The following is a 21,235-nucleotide window of genomic DNA, read 5'->3' on the forward strand; positions in this document are numbered from 1 at the left end:
TCCCCCCCACTACTGCCACTGCCCTGTCTCCCCCCTACTGCCACCTGCCCTGTCTCCTTCCACTACTGCCTCCCACCCTGTCTCCCCTCACTACTTCCACCACCTTGTCTCCTTCCACTACTGCCACCGAACTGTCTCCCCCTACTGCCACCACCTTGTCTCCACCATTACTGCCCCCACCCTGTCTCCTTCCACTACTGCCACCCACCCTGTCTCCCCTCACTACTGCCACCTCTGTCTCCCCCCACTACTGCCACTGCCGTCTCCCCCATTACTGCCACCACCCTGTCTCCTTCCACTACTGCCACCTCTGTCTCCCCCCACTACTGCCACTGCCGTCTCCCCCATTACTGCCACCACCCTGTCTCCTTCCACTACTGCCACCCGCCCTGTCTCCTCCCCATTACTGCAACCTCCATCTGCCCAACTACTGCCACCGCCTTATCTCCCCCAATTACTGCCACTGCCCCATCTAGCCCCCCGCCCCATCCCACTATTGCCACCCACCCAGCCTCCCCCCACTACTGCCACCACCCGGTCTTCCCCAACTGCATCCACTGTCTGCCCTTTTGACACTGCCGTCTCCCCCCACTACTGTCTCCCCAAATGCCACCCGCCCCTCCAGCTACTGCCACCTACCATGCCTCCTCCCACTACTGCCACTGCCCTGTCTCCCCTCTGACACCTTAGTGCTGCTTGGGGACAATATTACCCACAGTGCCTCCGGCAGCCCCCGCTACAGCCCTAGTGTCACCACCCTGTCTCACCTCTGACATCTCAGAACATCTTGGTACTGCTGGTAAGTCCTTCATTTGCAGGTGGAAGAAAGCAAGGCAGTAAGGAGGCAGAAGCTACTTCTGGTACCATGGATCCTGGTCATGTCGGGCTGGGAGAGTCAGTAAGATTATGTAAGTCACCATCTTACAGGCAGCCGGTGAAGGGAGTAGAGAACGGGTGTTATGTGGCAGGAACGGGCTGGTTAGGTAACAGCCTGGCTGCTGCAATCTGTACAAGCTACAAGCGGTGCAATTCTTTTGCTGGGAGACCCAGGTAGAGGACATTGCAGTAGTCTATGTGTGATGATACAAGTGCATGTATGACTGTAGGTAGATCTTCTGAGGGAAATAAGTGCTGGAGTCTGGCTATGTTCCTCAGATGAGGATCTGATTGTGGCTGATACCTGATGTCTAAGTGTCACTCCACCATCCAGTGTCAGGCCCGGGTGTTTTTGTGAATCCGTTAACCCGGAACCAACCACAGGTGTAGGTGCTGGGCTATGAAGAAAGCAGGGAGGACGAAGAAAGTTCCGATTCATATATTTATTCAAAATAATAATTCAGTAAAGGGTTAACTGACAAGTTGGTAATCATCATATTATACTGAAGTATTGCAGGAATAATATGCAAGAGAAAACTCAAAAATAAATAAAAGAAATGTTCATGGAAACATATGCAAAACAAGCTGATGAATAAATGTTGGATTGTCCAAATATAAACAAGCTTTGATGCAGAACTGCAGAATGTGATTAACTGGATAATGCAGACATGAAGAGATAACTGTAAGGATTTGCAATGGAGTTTTGAGAGTTAACTGAGAGACTGTGAAGAATTATCCTTGTTATGACAACATAGCAAATATAAACAAACTTTGATGCTAAACTGTAGAATGTTATTAACTGGATAATGCAGACATGAAGAGATAACTGTAAGGATTTGCAATGGAGTTTTGAGAGTTAACTGAGAGACTGTGAAGAATTATCCTTGTTATGACAACATAGCAAATATAAACAAACTTTGATGCTAAACTGTAGAATGTTATTAACTGGATAATGCAGACATGAAGAGATAACTGTAAGGATTTGCAATGGAGTTTTGAGAGTTAACTGAGAGACTGTGATGAATTATCCTTGTAATGACAACATAGCAAAAAGTACTGAATTGGGTTACTTGCGGGTTCCGGAGATCACTGTGAAACTGTAGTAGAAGACAAGGTGATGAATGGGTTAAATGCAGAGTTGAACAAACGAACAGCTGAGAGAAATGAGATCCTGCAGACTTTGTAGGATAGGCAGACTGACAAGGTAACCTCATGCAGGACACTGGGAATCCAAGTATTTCCAATAGGTGTGCAATTGACTGATAGCACAATGGAGAGCCGGTAGATCTTTGGCAGTGAAGGCTGCAAACGGACCTCTGGGAACGGAGGCGATATCTGGACCACGGGAATCACACAGGAATGCACGGAGAGAGTTCAGAGCTAGAGCACAGCTTTGATACAACAAAGCACTGGCCCAGAGTAACATAATCCCAGCCTACTTAAAGGCAGCACAAGCACGGGATTGGCTTACACCTGCCCACAGGTGTTTTCACAAGTGCTCTGTATTAGCTATTTGGTCTCCAACATGGCCACCTCCTATACAGCAGACACACCGCAGTGCCTTAGGCCATTTGGTCCCCGCACTCACAGTTCCCAGACTCTGCATCACCTGTGCCATTGATCACGCCGTGTCCCCACACGGGCGCACAGCACCGCAAGCAACCGCACTGGCAATGGATGAACCCCAGAACCCGCAGAGGTGAGAGACCGGTTCGTGACAGTACCCCCTCTTCTACGGGTGGTCTCCGAACACCTTTGAACCTTGTCAGGATTTTTGGAGAAGTATTTCTGTACCAGTCTTGGAGCATGAACATCTTCAGAGAAAACCCAGGATCTCTCCTCCGGACCGTAACCCTTCCAGTCGACCAGAAACTGTAAACGACCATATCGGGAACGTGAGTCCACAATCTCTTTAACTTCAAATTCCTCATTCTGCAAAGAGTGAACTTTAGGAGATTTGGACTGGGTAGTACGGAACTTATTGAGAATCAAAGGCTTCAGTAAAGATGTATGAAAGGCGTTAGGAATTCTCAAAGACGGTGGCAATTTGACTTTGTATGACACAGGGTTGAGTACCTTTACAATGGGAAATGGACCAATAAACCTGAGAGCAAATTTCTTAGAAGGAACTTTGAACTTGAGATTGCGCGTAGAAATCCAAACTTGGTCTCCCACTTAGTAATTCGGTACAGCTTTACGTTTTCTATCTGCAAAAGATTTATAACGAGTGGAAGTTTTGACCAAGGACTTACGTACACAACTCCAGATGCTAGATAGACGTTGAAGCTCTTGATCTGCTGCTGGAACCTCTAGGGCTGGCAAAGGATGAAACTCTGGTGGAGAACTTCTTGGACTCTTATGTTGGGCACATTTAGGACATGCTGCTATAAACTCTTGGACATCGGCTTTGAGACGTGGCCACCAATAAGACTGTTGAATAAATTCGAGAGTCTTTAGAACCCCATGATGACCCATGAAGGAAGAGGAGTGAGCCCAGGTAAGCAGCCGTTTTCGGAGACTTGTGGCAACAAAGGTCTTGCCAGGCGGAGGAACTGGAGAGGTTCGAGTCATTAAAAAGGACGTAGGATTCACAATGGCTTGATTCGTGGTAGCATCATTTAATTCAGAAGAAGCAAAGGGCCGGGAAAGGGCATCTGCCTTTTTGTTCTGAGACCCTGGACGATAGGTGAGTTTGAAATCAAATCGTGAGAAGAAAAGCGCCCATCGAGCTTTTCGTGGATTCAAACACTGAGCTGACTGCAGATATAGAAGATTCTTATGATCAGTATAAACTGTAATGCGATGTTGAGCTCCTTCTAGAAGGTATCTCCACTCCTCAAATGCCAACTTGATGGCAAGTAACTCTTGGTCACCGATTGCATAATTACGTTCTGCCGGGAGGAACTTACGGGAGAAATATCCGCAGGGATGGACCTTTTTATCTTCAAAGACTTGTGACAACACAGCTCCTACTGCTTCTGTAGATGCATGCACCTCTAATAGAAAGGGACGATTCAACTCAGGCTGTCGAAGAATGGGGGCTGACACAAAGGCTTGCTTTAAATCAGAGAAGGCTTTGATTGCTTCAGAAGACCAGTTCGTAGGATTTGCTCCCTTGCGAGTTAGGGCTGTGATAGGAGCAGCTAACGTAGAATAATTCTTAATGAATCTCCTATAGAAATTAGCAAAGCCAAGAAATCGCTGAATCCCCTTGAGAGTTGTAGGAGTGGACCAATCCCGGATAGCTCGCGTCTCTGGGATGGATAGCGGATGAATTTGTCCCCTAGGAGGGGTCTTGCCCGGAACCAGGACGACTGGGCAGTCCCATTCACTATGAGGAGGTAGAGAGTCTGCTGCTTGCTTACTGGAAACATCCGCAAGGGATTGATACACCGGAGGTAGATCGGAAAGGCTAATTGACCGAAGAGGTACAATTGCAGCTACACAGTCCTTGGTACAAGATTTACCCCATGAAAGGACTTCCATGGTTTGCCAATTGAGTTGAGGATTATGTTTCTGCAGCCAAGGTAAACCAAGTATCACATCTTGAGAGGCTTTGGGAATCACGTAGAAGGAGAGGTATTCGGAATGGAGCTCACCAACTTTCATCTTGAGACATACGGTTCGATGAGTAATTATACCATCTGGAATTCGACTTCCATCCACTGCTGTAACGGCAACTGCTGCTTCCAGAGGCATGGTTCGAACTTTAGACCGCATGACAAAGGCTGAGGAGATGAAGTTCTCGGCTGCCCCGGAATCTAGGAGAGCTGAAACTTTCACTGTAGAACTTGGAACTTCTAATTGAATAGACAAGGTCGGCTCTTTCCCAGAACGTGATTCTAGAGTAACTCCTAGCTTAACCTCTCTTGAATAAGCTAGGAGGCGAGAGTCTCCCGGTCGGAGTTTGCAGAATTTAACTAAATGTTCGGAGGACCCACAGTACATGCAGAGGTTACCCTGTCGACGACGAAGTCGTTCCTCCTCTGTGAGGCGAGAGCGCCCAATCTGCATAGGTTCTTCAGTCATTACTGGAGACTGTGATGAAGAATCTTGTCGAGGTCTAGGATGATCACGTGGACTGGATCGCTCTGCCCTGGATTTCTCTAAACATCGCTCCCTGTGACGTAGGTCAAATTTGTTACAGAGAGAAATCAATTCATCCAGTTTAATTGGCACATCCCGGATAGTTAAATCATCCTTGATTCTCTCTGAAAGTCCATTCCAAAACGCGGCGATCAGGGCCTCCTCATTCCAGTTTAACTCTGAAGACAACGTGCCAAACTGAATAATATATTGACTGACAGGACGTAAACCTTGACGTAGACGGAGAATCTCCAAGGATGCTGAGGTGGTCCTGCCTGGTTCGTCAAAGATTCTCCGGAAGGAAGATACGAACTCTTTGTAATTAGAGAGGATAGGATCACCTCTCTCCCATAATGGTGATGCCCACTCCAGAGCCTGACCGGAGAGGAGGGCAATAATATATGCAACTTTAGAACGAGCTGATGGGAAACTGGAGGACAACAGTTCGAACTGGATCTCGCATTGATTCAGGAATCCTCTGCAAAGTTTTGGGGTTCCGTCAAACTTACTCGGAGAGGGTAACTGCAAGCGGGACGTAGGTAGCGTCACAGGAGAAGCTGTAGTGGTAACTGGGACATCCAGGGTTGGACTCTGGACTTGGAACGTTTTAATAGCCGTATGAAGAGTCTCTAAACGGTCTGCCATAGTTTGCATAAACTGCACTATTTGTGTCTGTATAGACTCCTGATTTTCCAGACGGGAAAGGATATCTGACGTAGCACCGCCTCCTGCGAATTGGTCACTTGAAGGATCCATGTGGCCAGTGCTTACTGTCAGGCCCGGGTGTTTTTGTGAATCCGTTAACCCGGAACCAACCACAGGTGTAGGTGCTGGGCTATGAAGAAAGCAGGGAGGACGAAGAAAGTTCCGATTCATATATTTATTCAAAATAATAATTCAGTAAAGGGTTAACTGACAAGTTGGTAATCATCATATTATACTGAAGTATTGCAGGAATAATATGCAAGAGAAAACTCAAAAATAAATAAAAGAAATGTTCATGGAAACATATGCAAAACAAGCTGATGAATAAATGTTGGATTGTCCAAATATAAACAAGCTTTGATGCAGAACTGCAGAATGTGATTAACTGGATAATGCAGACATGAAGAGATAACTGTAAGGATTTGCAATGGAGTTTTGAGAGTTAACTGAGAGACTGTGAAGAATTATCCTTGTTATGACAACATAGCAAATATAAACAAACTTTGATGCTAAACTGTAGAATGTTATTAACTGGATAATGCAGACATGAAGAGATAACTGTAAGGATTTGCAATGGAGTTTTGAGAGTTAACTGAGAGACTGTGAAGAATTATCCTTGTTATGACAACATAGCAAATATAAACAAACTTTGATGCTAAACTGTAGAATGTTATTAACTGGATAATGCAGACATGAAGAGATAACTGTAAGGATTTGCAATGGAGTTTTGAGAGTTAACTGAGAGACTGTGATGAATTATCCTTGTAATGACAACATAGCAAAAAGTACTGAATTGGGTTACTTGCGGGTTCCGGAGATCACTGTGAAACTGTAGTAGAAGACAAGGTGATGAATGGGTTAAATGCAGAGTTGAACAAACGAACAGCTGAGAGAAATGAGATCCTGCAGACTTTGTAGGATAGGCAGACTGACAAGGTAACCTCATGCAGGACACTGGGAATCCAAGTATTTCCAATAGGTGTGCAATTGACTGATAGCACAATGGAGAGCCGGTAGATCTTTGGCAGTGAAGGCTGCAAACGGACCTCTGGGAACGGAGGCGATATCTGGACCACGGGAATCACACAGGAATGCACGGAGAGAGTTCAGAGCTAGAGCACAGCTTTGATACAACAAAGCACTGGCCCAGAGTAACATAATCCCAGCCTACTTAAAGGCAGCACAAGCACGGGATTGGCTTACACCTGCCCACAGGTGTTTTCACAAGTGCTCTGTATTAGCTATTTGGTCTCCAACATGGCCACCTCCTATACAGCAGACACACCGCAGTGCCTTAGGCCATTTGGTCCCCGCACTCACAGTTCCCAGACTCTGCATCACCTGTGCCATTGATCACGCCGTGTCCCCACACGGGCGCACAGCACCGCAAGCAACCGCACTGGCAATGGATGAACCCCAGAACCCGCAGAGGTGAGAGACCGGTTCGTGACATCCAGGACACCAAGATTCTGCACAGGATCAGCATTTGGCAACTCTGAACCCACAAGGGTAAGTCTAGTTGGTTTGCAAAGCTGAGCTGTAGCCCTGCCCTTTGTTGGTGAGCTTCTATCATAAGGACCTGTTTCACCAGGACTGAGTCACAGCCAACTGGCATCACCCACACCTGGAGCTCAGCTAGACAACCATTTAGGATTGGTACTGGGTTCTCAGTACCCGGAGCAAGAGACAGGTTATCTGCATAGCAGTGGTAGATGAGGGCATGACATCTGATTATTTCACCCAGTGGTAACATGTATATTGCAAAAAGCATAGGAGATAGGATAAGAACCTTGAAGAACAACGCATGGCAATGATGAGTATACTCCAGAAGATTAACCACTTAACTGGCATGGTCAGATTTCATACAGCTGCGCCATCCCACCCTGTCCCCCCGTTTTTGATGAGATCCATTCTACAGATGTGCATAATATAATGTTTAAATATTGGAAAAACTACTTTTTCAACTTTATTAACTTTTGAAGGAAAAATTTGTCAGTTAACTGGTTAAAATGGTTCCTCACCTGAGAGATATCTATGGGTGTAGTATGGTATGCCGGCGGCCGGGCTCCCGGCGACCAGCATACCGGCGCCGGGAGCTTGACCGCCGGCATACCGACAGCGTGGCAAGTGCAAATGAGCCCTTTGCGGGCTCGCTGCGCTCGCCACGCTGTGGGCACGGTGGCGCGCTACGCTATTTATTCTCCCTCCAGGGGGGTCATGGACCCCCATCTGTGAGAATACCTGTCGGTATGCCGGGATTCCGGCGCCGGTATACTGTGCGCCGGGATCCTGACATTCGGCATACTGAAGACCACCCAAATCTATTGTGTGCAACAAGAGCTGATTTATTTCTCAGAGTATAGAAATGGATTCTCACTTGTGTGACTTTGCAGATGTCTAACAAGATGTGATTTCTGTGTAAAACATTTTCCGCACTCAGAGCAAGAAAATGGCTTCTCACCTGTGTGACTTCTGTGATGTCTAAGAAGAACGGATTTGTGTGCAAAATATTTCCCACACTCAGAACATAGAAATGGCTTCTCACCTGTGTGACTTCTCTGATGTGTAACAAGTTGTGATTTCTGTGTACAACATTTCCCACACTCAGAACATGGAAATGTATTCTCACCTGTGTGACTTTGCTAATGTGTAACAAGATGTGATTTCTGTGCAAAACATTTCCCACACTCAGAACATGGAAATGGCTTCTCACCTGTGTGACTTCTCTGATGTATAAGAAGGTGGGATTTCCAGGTAAAACTTTTCCCGCACTCACAGCAAGAAAATGGATTCTCATCTGTGTGACTTCTCTGATGTATAACAAGATATGATTTGAGTGCAAAACATTTCCCTCACTCAGAACATGGAAATGGCTTCTCACGTGTGTGACTTCTCTGATGTGTAGCAAGATGTGATTTCTGTGTAAAACATTTCCCACACTCCGAGCAAGAAAATGGTTTCTCACCTGTGTGACTTCTGTGATGTCTAACAAGATGTAATTTGTGTGCAAAACATTTACCACACTCAGAACATGGAAATGGCTTTTTACCTGTGTGACTTCTCTGATGTATAACAAGGTGGGATTTACAGGTAAAACTTTTCTCGCACTCAGAGCAAGAAAATAGCTTCTCACGTGTGTGACTTCTCTGATGTGTAACAAGATGTGATTTCTTTGTAAAACATTTCCCACACTCAGAGCAAAAAAATGGCTTCTCACCTGTGTGACTTCTGTGATGTATAACAAGATCTGAGTTCTGTATAAAACATTTCCCACACTCAGAACATGGAAATGGCTTCTCACCTGTGTGACTTCTGTGATGTATAACAAGATCTGATTTCTGTGCAAAACATTTCCCACACTCAGAACATGGAAATGGCTTCTCACCTGTGTGACTTCTGTGATGTAGAACAAGATCTGATTTCCGTGCAAAACATTTCCCACACTCAGAGCAAGAAAATGGCTTCTCATCTGTGTGACTTCTCTGATGTATAACAAGATTTGATTTGCATGTAAAACATTTCCCACACTCAGAACATATCAGTGGCCTTTCACCTGCCTTACCTGTATGTGGGTTAATAGGCTTTGTGTTCTGTGTAAAACATTTGGCATCTATAGAACAGGGAAACTCTGTATCTACTCTCAGAGCTGTAACAGATGCACCAATATCAGAGTGATCAGGAGAACATTTCCCAGAATCAGTGGGACCAGCTGATAGAGCTGGATGTATAATTGGGGTAATGGGGTTATCTCCTGGAGAATCATGTCTACTGTCATTATATTTTATGTCACAATCCGGGGATAACATTAGATGTCCTTCTGAGATATTCCTGCTTGTGTGTCCATCTGCTGGAAATAAAATACATTATGGAAATGTGACATTTTCTGTAACAATATTAATCTTGTAAACAATAGGAGAAGACGACTCTCTGGGACACTTAATTGTAAATGTGTGTATATAATAAAACATAACTTTTCTCTATCGTCCTAGTGGATGCTGGGGTTCCTGAAAGGACCATGGGGGGGGGGGGGGGGGATAGCGGCTCCGCAGGAGACAGGGCACAAAAAGTAAAGCTTTAGGATCAGGTGGTGTGCACTGGCTCCTCCCCCTATGACCCTCCTCCAAGCCAGTTAGATTTTGTGCCCGGCCGAGAAGGGTGCAATTCTAGGTGGCTCTCATAAAGAGCTGCTTAGAGAGTTTAGCTTAGGTTTTTTATTTTACAGTGATTCCTGCTGGCAACAGGATCACTGCAACGAGGGACAGAGGGGAGAAGAAGTGAACTCACCTGCGTGCAGGATGGATTGGCTTCTTGGCTACTGGACATGAAGCTCCAGAGGGACGATCACAGGTACAGCCTGGATGGTCACCGGAGCCACGCCGCCGGCCCCCTCACAGATGCTGAAGCAAGAAGAGGTCCAGAATCGGCGGCTGAAGACTCCTGCAGTCTTCTTAAGGTAGCGCACAGCACTGCAGCTGTGCGCCATTTTCCTCTCAGCACACTTCACACGGCAGTCACTGAGGGTGCAGGGCGCTGGGGGGGGGCGCCCTGGGAGGCAAATGAAAACCTTTAAAAAGGCTAAAAATACCTCACATATAGCCCCAGAGGCTATATGGAGATATTTACCCCTGCCTAAATGTACTAAATAGCGGGAGACGAGCCCGCCGGAAAAGGGGCGGGGCCTATCTCCTCAGCACACGGCGCCATTTTCTGTCACAGCTCCGCTGGTCAGGAAGGCTCCCTGGTCTCTCCCCTGCACTGCACTACAGAAACAGGGTATAACAGAGAGGGGGGGCAAAATAAATGGCTATATATATATATATATATTAATATAAAAGCAGCTATAAGGGAGCACTTAATCATAAGGCTATCCCTGTCATATATAGCGCTTTTTGGTGTGTGCTGGCAGACTCTCCCTCTGTCTCCCCAAAGGGCTAGTGGGTCCTGTCTTCGTATAGAGCATTCCCTGTGTGTCTGCTGTGTGTCGGTACGTGTGTGTCGACATGTATGAGGACGATATTGGCGTGGAGGCGGAGCAATTGCCTGTAATGGTGATGTCACTCTCTAGGGAGTCGACACCGGAATGGATGGCTTATTTAGGAAATTACGTGATAATGTCAACACGCTGCAAAGTCGGTTGACGACATGAGACGGCCGACAAACAATTAGTACGGTCCAGACGTCTCAAAAACACCGTCAAGGGTTTTTAAAACGCCCGTTTACTTTAGTCGGTCGACACAGACACAGACAGGGACACTGAATCCAGTGTCGACGGTGAATAAACAAACGTATTCCTTATTAGGGCCACACGTTAAAGGCAATGAAGGAGGTGTTACGTATTTCTGATACTACAAGTACCACAAAAGAGGGTATTATGTGGGATGTGAAAAAACTACCATAGTTTTTCCTGAATCAGATAAATTAAATAAAGTGTGTGAGCATTGGTGGTTCAGTGGTAGAATTCTCGCCTGCCACGCGAGAGGCCCGGGTTCGTTTCCCGGCCAATGCACCATGATGCGTGGGTTCCCCCCGATAGAAAATTATGGGCGGTATACCCTTTCCCGCCAGAAGTTAAGGCGCGTTGGGAAACACCCCTTAAGGTGGATAAGGCGCTCACACGCTTATCAAAACAAGTGGCGGTACCGTCTATAGATAGGGCCGTCCTCAAGGACCAGCTGACAAGGCTGGAAAATATAATAAAAAGTATATACACACATACTGGTGTTATACTGCGGCCAGCGATCGCCTCAGCCTGGATGTGCAGAGCTAGGGTGGCTTGGTCGGATTCCCTGACTAAAAATATTGATACCCTTGACAGGGACAGTATTTTATTGACTATAGAGCATTTCTATATATGCGAGATGCACAGAGGGATATTTGCACTCTGGCATCATGAATAAACGCGATGTCCATAACTGCCAGAAGATGTTATGGACACGACAGTGGTCAGGTGATGCAGATTCCAAACGGCACAGTATGGCCGTATAAAGGAAGAGGACTTGTTTGGGGTCGGTCCATCGGACCTGGTGGTCACGGCAACTGCTGGAAAATCCACCGTTTTTTACCCTAAGTCACATCATCTGCAGAAAAAGACACCGTCTTTTCAGCCTCAGTCCTCTCGTCCCTATAAGATCATATCTGCCCAGGGATAGAGGAAAGGGAAGAAGACTGCAGCAGGCAGCCCATTCCCAGGAACAGAAGCGTTCCACCGCGTCTGACAAGTTCTCAGCATGGCGCTGAGACCGTACAGGACCCCTGGATCCTACAAGTAGTATCCCGGGGGTACAGATGGGAATGTCGAGACGTTTCCCCTTCGCAGGCTCCTGAAGTCTGCTTTACCAAGTCTCCCTCCGACAAGGAGGTAGTATGGGAAAAAATTCACAAGCTGTATTCCCAGCAGGTGATAATTAAATTACCCCTCCTACTACAGAAAAGGGGTATTATTCCACACTATATTGTGGTACTGAAGCCAGAAGGCTAGGTGAGACTTATTCTAAAAAAATTTTTTTGAACACTTACAAAGGTTCAAATTAAGATGAAGTCACTCAGAGCAGTGATAACGAACCAGGAAGAAGGGGACTATATAGTGTCCCGGGACATCAGGGATGCTTACCTCTATGTCCCAAATTTGCCCTTCTCACTAAGGGTACCTCAGGTTCGTGGTGCAGAACTGTCACTATCAGTTTCAGACGCTGCCGTTTGGATTGTCCACGGCACCCCGGGGTCTTTACCAAGGTAATGGCCGAAATGATGATTCTTCTTCGAAGAAAAGGCGTCTTAATTATCCCTTACTTGGACGATCTCCTGATAGGGGCATAGTCCAGGGAACAGTTGGAGGTCGGAGTAGCACTATCTCGGATACTGCTAAAATCAGCACGGGTGGATTCTAAATATTCCAAAATCGCAGCTGATCCCGACGACACGTCTGCTGTGCCTAGGGATGATTCTGGACACAGTCCAGAAAAAGGTGTTTCTCCCGGAAGAGAAAGCCAGGGAGATTTCCGAGCAAGTCAGGAACCTCCTAAAAACAGTGCATCATTGCACAAGGGTCCTGGTAAAAATGGTGGCTTCCTACGAAGCAATTCCATTCGGCAGATTTCACGTAAGAACTTTTCAGTGGGATCTGCTGGAAAAATGGTCCGGATCGCATCTTCAGATGCATCAGCGGATAACCCAATATCCAAGGACAAGGGTGTCTCTCCTGTGGTGGTTATAGAGTGCTCATCTTCTAGAGGGCCGCAGATTCGGCATTCAGGATTGGATGCTGGTAACCACGGAGCCCAGCCTGAGAGGCTGGGGAGCAGTCACACAAGGGAAAAATTTCCAGGGAGTGTGATCAAGTATGGAGACTTTTCTCCACATAAATATACTGGAGCTAAGGGTAAAATTATAATGCTCTAAGCTTAGCAAGACCTCTGCTTCAAGGTCAGCCGGTATTGATCCAGTGGGAAAAACATCACGGCAGTCGCCCACGTAAACAGACAGGGCGACACAAGAAGCAGGAGGGCAATGGCAGAAACTGCAAGGACTTTTCGCTGGGCGGAAAATCATGTGATAACACTGTCAGCAGTTTTTCATCCCGGGAATGGAAACTGGGAAGCAGACTTCCTCAGCACGATCCTCCACCCGGGAGAGTGGAAACTTCATTGAGAAGTTTTTTCCACATGATTGTAAACCGTTGGGAAATACCAAAGGTGGACATGATGGCGTCCCGTCTGAACAAAAAATGGGACAGGTATTGCACCAGGTCAAGAGACTCTCAGGCAATAGATGTGGACGTTTCTGGTAACACCGTGGGTGTACCAGTCGGTGTATGTGTTCCCTCCTCTGCTTCTCATACCTAAGGTGCTGAGAATTATAAGACGTAGAGGAGTAAGAACTATACTCATGGCTCCGGATTGGCCAAGAAGGACTTGGTACCCGGAACTTCAAGAGATGCTTACAGAGGTCTTATGGCCTCTGCCGCTAAGAAGGGACTTGCTTCAGCAAGTACCATGTCTGTTCCAAGACTTACCGCAGCTGCGTTTGTCGGCATGGCGATGGAAAGCCGGATCCTAAAGGAAAAAAGGCATTCCGGAAGAGGTCATTCCTACCCTGGTCAAAGCCAGAAAGGAGGTGACCGCACAACATTATCACCACGTGTGGCGAAAATATGTTGCGTGGTGTGAGGCCAGGAAGGCCCCACAAAGAAATTTCAACTCGGTCGTTTCCTGCATTTCCTGAAAACAGGAGTGTCTATGGGCCTCAAATTGGGGTCCATTAAGGTTCAAATTCGGCCCTGTAAATTTTCTTCCAGAAAGAATTGGCTTCAGTTCCTGAAGTCCAGAAGTTTGTCAAGGGAGTATTGCATATACAAACCCCTTTTTTTGTGCCTCCAGTGGCACTGTGGGATCTCAACGTAGTTCTGGGATTCCTCAAATCACATTGGTTTAAAACCAGTCAAATATGTGGATTTGAAGCATCTCACATAAAAAGTGACCATGCTCTTGGCCCTGGCCTGGACCAGGCGAGTGTCAAATTGGTGTTTTTTTCTCAAAAAAGCCCATATCTGTTTGTCCATTCGGACAGGGCAGAGCTGCGGACTCGTCCCCAGTTCTCTCCCTAAGGTGGTGTCAGTGTTTCACCTGAACCAGCTTATTGTGGTGCCTTGCACCTACTAGGGACTTGGAGGACTCCAAGTTGCTAGAAGTTGTCAGGGCCCTGAAAATATGTTCCAGGACAGCTGGAGTCAGAAAATCTGACTCGCTGTTTATACTGTATGCACCCAACAAGTTGGGTGCGCCTGCTTCTAAGCAGTCGATTGCTCGTTGGATTTGTAACACAATTCAACTTGCACATTCTGAGGCAGGCCTGCCACAGTCTAAATCGGTTAAGGCCCATTCCACAAGGAAGGTGGGCTCATCTTGGGCGGCTGCCCGAGAGGTCTCGGCATTACAACTCTGCCGAGCAGATACGTGGTCAGGGGAGAACACGTTTGTAAAATTCTACAAATTTGATATCCTGGCAAAAGAGGACCTGGAGTTCTCTCATTCGGTGCTGCAGAGTCATCCGCACTCTCCCGCCCGTTTGGGAGCTTTGGTATAATCCCCATGGTCCTTTCAGGAACCCCAGCATCCACTAGGACGATAGAGAAAATAAGAATTTACTTACCGATAATTCTATTTCTCGGAGTCCGTAGTGGATGCTGGGCGCCCATCCCAAGTGCGGATTATCTGCAATACTTGTACATAGTTACAAAAATCGGGTTATTATTGTTGTGAGCCATCTTTTCAGAGGCTCCGCTGTTATCATACTGTAACTGGGTTTAGATCACAAGTTGTACGGTGTGATTGGTGTGGCTGGTATGAGTCTTACCCGGGATTCAAAATTCCTCCCTTATTGTGTACGCTCGTCCGGGCACAGTACCTAACTGGCTTGGAGGAGGGTCATAGGGGGAGGAGCCAGTGCACACCACCTGATCCTAAAGCTTTACTTTTTGTGCCCTGTCTCCTGCGGAGCCGCTATCCCCCCCCCCCCCCCCATGGTCCTTTCAGGAACCCCAGCATCCACTACGGACTCCGAGAAATAGAATTATCGGTAAGTAAATTCTTATTTTAATGAAGGCTTTATAATATTGTGTCTCAGACTATCATTGTGTCCACTCTCCTGAGAACACTCACAATAACAAATGTAATATTATAAGAAGACTTAGATATATCTCTCTCTTGTACTGGTAACTAACCATGAAGTATAAATGGAGATGTAGTCACTCGCCAAGTCCTATGTCAGCACCAATGTAAAACAATGGATGGGGAACATATCTTATGAATTGGAGATTCTAGATGAACAATAACATCAGTCATATGAGCTGATGGATCAGAGAAATGTCTCCTAACGTTACTCCTGGGAGCATTGGTAAGGTAGCATTCCTTTATGTGTGTGCTCATACGCTGGTAAGCCTGTACAAGTGTTACTCACCCTTATATAACGTATATTGCTACAGCAGAGTAGGTGTGGAACAAGGTACTTTACATGCAATACACCATATAATACCCTGTAATCATCATCTGCTAGGTTATAATCCACTTTCTCTTAGGTCCTAGAGGATGCTGGGGTCCATTTAGTACCATGGGGTATAGACGGGTCCTTTGGGAGCCACTGGCACTTTAAGAGTTTAATAGTGTGGGCTGGCTCCTCCCTCTATGCCCCTCCTACCAGACTCAGTTTAGAAAATGTGCCCGGAGGACCCGGTCACAGCTAGGGGAGCTCATAGGAGTTCTCTTAGTTTTTTACTTTCTAGAGTTAGTTAGGTCACAGGAAAGCTGCTGGCAACAGTCTCCCTGCTTCGTGGGACCTAGTGGGGGGAGTAGGAACCAACTTCCTGAAGAGTTAATGGTTCTCTACTCTGCTGACAGGACACTAAGCTCCTGAGGGTGCTGATCGCAAGCCCACGAGACGACTGATCCCTCCCGCAGCATGGCCGCCACCCCCTAACAGAGCCAGAAGAAGAGTGGTGAGTACAGCGCCAGCGTCCCAGTTAGCGGGTCACCGGCGGATATGGTGGCACAAGGGTGGGAGCGCAGCTCTGACAGGCTGCGCTCCAGGAAGGCTCAGCAACACAGTGTAGGTGCTTTGAGGGGCGTCCTGAGCCAGCGTGGATAAACCCTACACTGGTCACGCAGATAACAGGGGCTAATCCTCCTGTTATCACTAAAATCCTCAGGCCAGTATAAACAATTAGTGCTGGAAGCCGCGCGCCATTACAAGGGGCGGGGCTTCCTATCAGCGGATCCAGCACTCACCAGCGCCATTTTCTCCCTGCAGATCATAGGAACTAGGACACTGACAGGGAGCGCTGCCCTCCCTATTAAGGTTAGTCAGTCAGCGCCGGGATTTTATCATAATAACTGCCTACAGGGGCGCTGTGTGGCTGGCTCCTTATACTCTGTGACTCTCTGAAGGTACTCTGGGGGAAACTGTGTCTGACATTTTCCTGTGTGTGTGTAAGTGTGTGTGTATATCCACATTACCATGTCTAAGGACTCTGTGTCCTGTGCTGCAGAGTGTTTATCTTCTCCTGAGGAGTCTATTCCATGTACTCAGGACTGCAATGTGCTGTCTCAGCCTTCTGAATCCAAACCCCCATGGGTGGATTCTATAAGGGGAATGATATCCCAGATTTCAACAAGGATGTCACATACTGAGAAAGAGACCCAGTTTTTGAGACAATCTGTAGTGGGTTTGAAGTATTCAGCTCCCACTACTTCATCTAAAACCCCACCTACATACCCCAAAAAAGTACACTTGCCCAGATAATGCAAGCTGACACTGATACCAACTCTGATACAGGGGACGGTGATGGGGATATGCAGGGGGGGGGGGGGTGCATCCATTGCTAAAGGGGTGCAGCTAATGATTGAAGTCATTAGGGATGTTTTGCATATTTCTGAGAAGGTTCCGGAACAAGTAGAGGAATCTTATTTTACAGTAAATAAGAAGTCCTCGCTTACCTTCCCTGCTTCTAAGGTGTTAAACTGCCTGGTTTAGAAAATCCTAGGAAAACCCACAGAAAAATATTCCAGATCCCTAAAAGAATTTTCATTGCTTATCCTTTCCCTGAAGAGGATAGGAAGAAGTGGGAAAACCCACCTACAGTAGATGCTTCTGTATCTAGGCTGTCTAAAAAGGTGGTTTTACTTGTCCCTGGTTCAACCGCCTTAAAGGTGCTGGCTGACCGCAATATGAAGACTACGCTCAAACCACTATAGACTGCTACAGGCGTGGCTTTAAGGCCCAATATTGCTTGTGCGTGGATTCCTAAAGCCATAGTAAAGTGGTCAGGCACCTTACTAGAGGACTTAGATACTATGGATAGGAGTGACATTGACTTGTTTTTACGTGGAGGCCATGAAGGACATTGGCCTGCTTAATGCAATGGCTACTTCAATGGCTGTCTCGGCACGCAGAGGACTCTGGCTACGCCAATGGACTGCGGATGCAAAATCCAAGAAAAGTGTGGAGAACCTGCCATTCACAGGTCAGGCACTATTTGGGGACGCATTAGATGCGTGGATTTCCACGGCGACTGCGGGTAAGTCAACATTTCTTCCCTCTGCAGCACCACCGGCTAGGAAATTTTATCCTTTGTCTACACTGCAGTCCTTTCAGACCGCAAAATTTAAAAAATCCAAACCGCCTCTAACCTTCTTTAGAGGAGGTCAGGGAAGATCCAAAAAACCTGCACCAACAGGTTCCCAGGAACAGAAACCAGGTTCTGCTTCCTTCAAATCTTCAGCATGACGGTGGACCTCTCAGCATGGAGATCAGGCAGGTGGGAGCGAGCCTAAAAGATTTCAGTGACATCTGGGCGTCATCATGCCTAGACCCCTGGGTAAAAGATATTGTTGCCATGGGGTACAGACTGGAGTTTCAGGAAGTCTCACCTCACAGATTCTTCAAACCAGGCTTACCAGCTTCGCTGACAGAAAGTGCTATCCTACAGTAAGCCATTAAAAAATTGGTACAAACAAATGTCATTGTTCCAGTTCCACCTCACCCAAAAACCAAGGGTTATTACTCAAACCTGTTTGTGTTACCAAAACCGGACGGTTCGGTAAGGCCTATATTGAACCTGAAGTCGTTGAACCCCTACTTGAGGGTTTTCCAATTCAAGATGGAGTCTCTGAGAGTGGTGAGCTCAGGTATGGTGGAGGGGGAATTCCTAGTATCCCTGGATATCAAGGATGCGTACCTTCCCATTTTGCTCTGGCCGCCTCACCAGGCCTATCTACGGTTTGCATTACAGGACTGTCACTATCAGTTCCAGACGTTGCCATTTGGCCTCTCCACAGCACCAAGGGTGTTCACCAAGGTCATGGCGGAGATGATGCTCCTCCTACGCAAACAGGGAGTGAACATAATTCCATATCTGGACGTTCTGCTCCAAAGGCATCTTCCAAGGAGAAGCTGTTGCAGAGTATTGCACTCTTAACTCAACTACTCTGGGATCATGGGTGGATCCTGAACCTTCCAAAGTCACATTTGGAACTAACAAGGAGACTGCCCTTCCTGGGGATGATACTTGACACGGAAGTGCAGAAGGTGTTTCTACTGGTGGAGAAAGCGTTGGTGAGCCAATCAATGGTCCGGGATGTCTTGAAACCTCCCCGAGTATCAGTTCATCGGTGCATTCGCCTTCTGGGGAAGCTGGTAGCCTCCTACAAGGCTCTACAATCTTCTCCAAGATCGAGCCATTCAGGTTCAGTCGTACAACGTCACAGCAGTATCCTACATGAACAGGCAGGGCAGAACGAAAAGCAGGGCTGCAATGTCAGACGTAACAAGAATCCTACTCTGGGCAGAAAGACACGAGCTGACGATGTCGGCGATCTTCATTACAGGAGTGGACAACTGGGAAGCGGAATTCCTCAGCAGACACGATCTCCATCCAGGAGAATGGGGTCTCCACCCAGAGGTATTCGCAGAGGTAACACGCTGATGGGGTGTACCTCAGATAGACATGATGGCCTCTCGCCTCAACAAGAAGCTTCGGAGGTACTGTTCCAGGTCACGAGACCCACAGGCAGTGGCGGTGGACCCCCTGGTGACTCCGTGGGTGTTCCAGTCAGTTTATGTGTTCCCTCCAATTCCACTCATCCCAAGGATTCTCAAACTAATAAAAAGATCAGGAGTTCAGGCGATCCTCATTGCTCTGGACTGGCCAAGGCGGGCTTGGTCTGCGGATCTTCTGGCAATACTGGAGAATCTAAGGCCTCTTCCTCTTCGCGAGGACCTTCTACTGCAGGGGGCGTTCGCCTATCAAGACTTACCGTGGCTACGTTTGACGGCATGGAGGTTGAACGCCAGATCTTAGCTCGGAAGGGCATACCGAACAAGGTTATTCCTACTCTGATCCAAGCTAGGAAGGGGGTAACGTCTAAGCATTACCATCGGATTTGGAAAAAGTATGTGTCTTGGTGTGAATCCAAGATGTTTCCTATGGTGGAGTTTCAACTGGGACATTTTCTCCTCTTTCTGCAAGCAGGTGTGGATGTTGGCCTATGCTTGTGCTCCATCAAGGTCCAGATTTCAGCCTTGTCTATTTTCTTCCAGAAACAATTGGCTGCTATCCCTGAGCTTCAGACTGTTTTGAAAGGAGTTCTGCACATCCAACCACCCTTGGTGCCTCCTATGACACCTTGGGATCTTAATGTGGTGCTGCACTTCTTGCAATCGGATTGGTTCAAACCTTTACAGGAGGTGGACATAAATTTTCTTACTTGGAAGGCAGTCACGTTGTTGGCCTTGGCTTCTGCCAGACGTGTGTCAGAATTGGGAGCATTGTCGCACAAGAACCCCTACTTTAATTTTCATGAGGATAGAGCGGAGCTCAGAACGCGTCAGCAATTTCTCCCTAAGGTTGTGTCGGCTTTTCATATCAAGCAACCTATTGTGGTGCCAGTGGCTACTGACACCTCAATTACCTCAAAGTCCTTGGACGTCGTGCGGGCTTTGAAAATCTATGTGAAGAGAACTACTCGTCACAGGAAGTCGGACGCAACATTTGTCCTTTATGATCCCAACAAGATTAAGTGTCCTGCTTCTAAGCAGACAATTTCACGCTGGATCAGGCTTATTCCATGGCAGGATTGACAATTCCAAAATCTGTTCAGGCCCACTCTACCCGTAAAGTGGGTTCTTCCTAAGCGGCTGCCTGGGGTGTCTCGGCTATTCATCTTTGCCGGGCAGCTACTTTGTCAGGGTCGAACACGTTTGCCAAGTTTAACAAGTTAGATACTTTGGCCTCTGAGGACCTCAAGTTTGGTCAATCAGTTCTGCAGGAACCTCAGCACTCTCCCTCCTGTACTGGGAGCTTTGGTACATCCCCATAGTACTAAATGGACCCCAGCATCCTCTAGGACGTAAGAGAAAATAGGATTTTAATTACCTACCGGTAAATCCTTTTCTCGTAGTCCGTACAGGATGCTGGGCACCCGCCCGGTGCTTCGTATTCCTGCATTGTTACTTGGTTCAGTATTGTTGGTTCAGCCGTTGCTGAACTGTTCCAAGTTGGTTAGTTTGGCTTTCCTTTTTGTTATGTGTGAGCTGGTGTGAATCTCACCATCTGTGTATTTCCTTCTCTCAAAGTATGTCCGTCTCCTCGGGCACAGTTTCTAGACTGAGTCTGATAGGAGGGGCATAGAGGGAGGGGCCAGCCCACACTATTAAACTCAAAGTGCCAGTGGCTCCCAAAGGACCCATCTATACTCCATGGTACTAAATGGACCCCAGCATCCTCTACGGACTACGAGAAAAGGATTTACTGGTAGGTAATTAAAATCCTATCCCCATCATCAGTGTCTTACCTCTATATTCTCAATAGTAATAAGGATGATGTGTGTACGGTAAGTATGATAATAGGATTTTAATATACCTACCGGTAAATCCTTTTCTCGCAGTCCGTAGAGGATGCTGGGGTCCATTTGGTACTGAGGAAGATAGATGTATATAGCTTAAGCATGTCAGCCAATTTGTTAAGTAGCAGCCATGATGTAGTGAAGTAGAAGTATGCTTTGCTGAGTTAATCAGAATA

General features: G+C 47.0%; 1 non-coding gene across 1 annotated transcript; it reads left to right on the forward strand.

Moving 5' to 3' along the window:
• The first annotated feature begins 11,102 nt into the window (after positions 1 to 11,102).
• TRNAG-GCC (transfer RNA glycine (anticodon GCC)) lies at positions 11,103 to 11,173 on the forward strand. Its single transcript has one exon. It is a non-coding gene; the product is annotated as a tRNA-Gly (tRNA).
• The last annotated feature ends 10,062 nt before the right edge of the window (positions 11,174 to 21,235 follow it).

This window comes from Pseudophryne corroboree (assembly GCF_028390025.1).
Source record: "Pseudophryne corroboree isolate aPseCor3 chromosome 3 unlocalized genomic scaffold, aPseCor3.hap2 SUPER_3_unloc_12, whole genome shotgun sequence".
NCBI lineage: Eukaryota > Metazoa > Chordata > Amphibia > Anura > Myobatrachidae > Pseudophryne > Pseudophryne corroboree.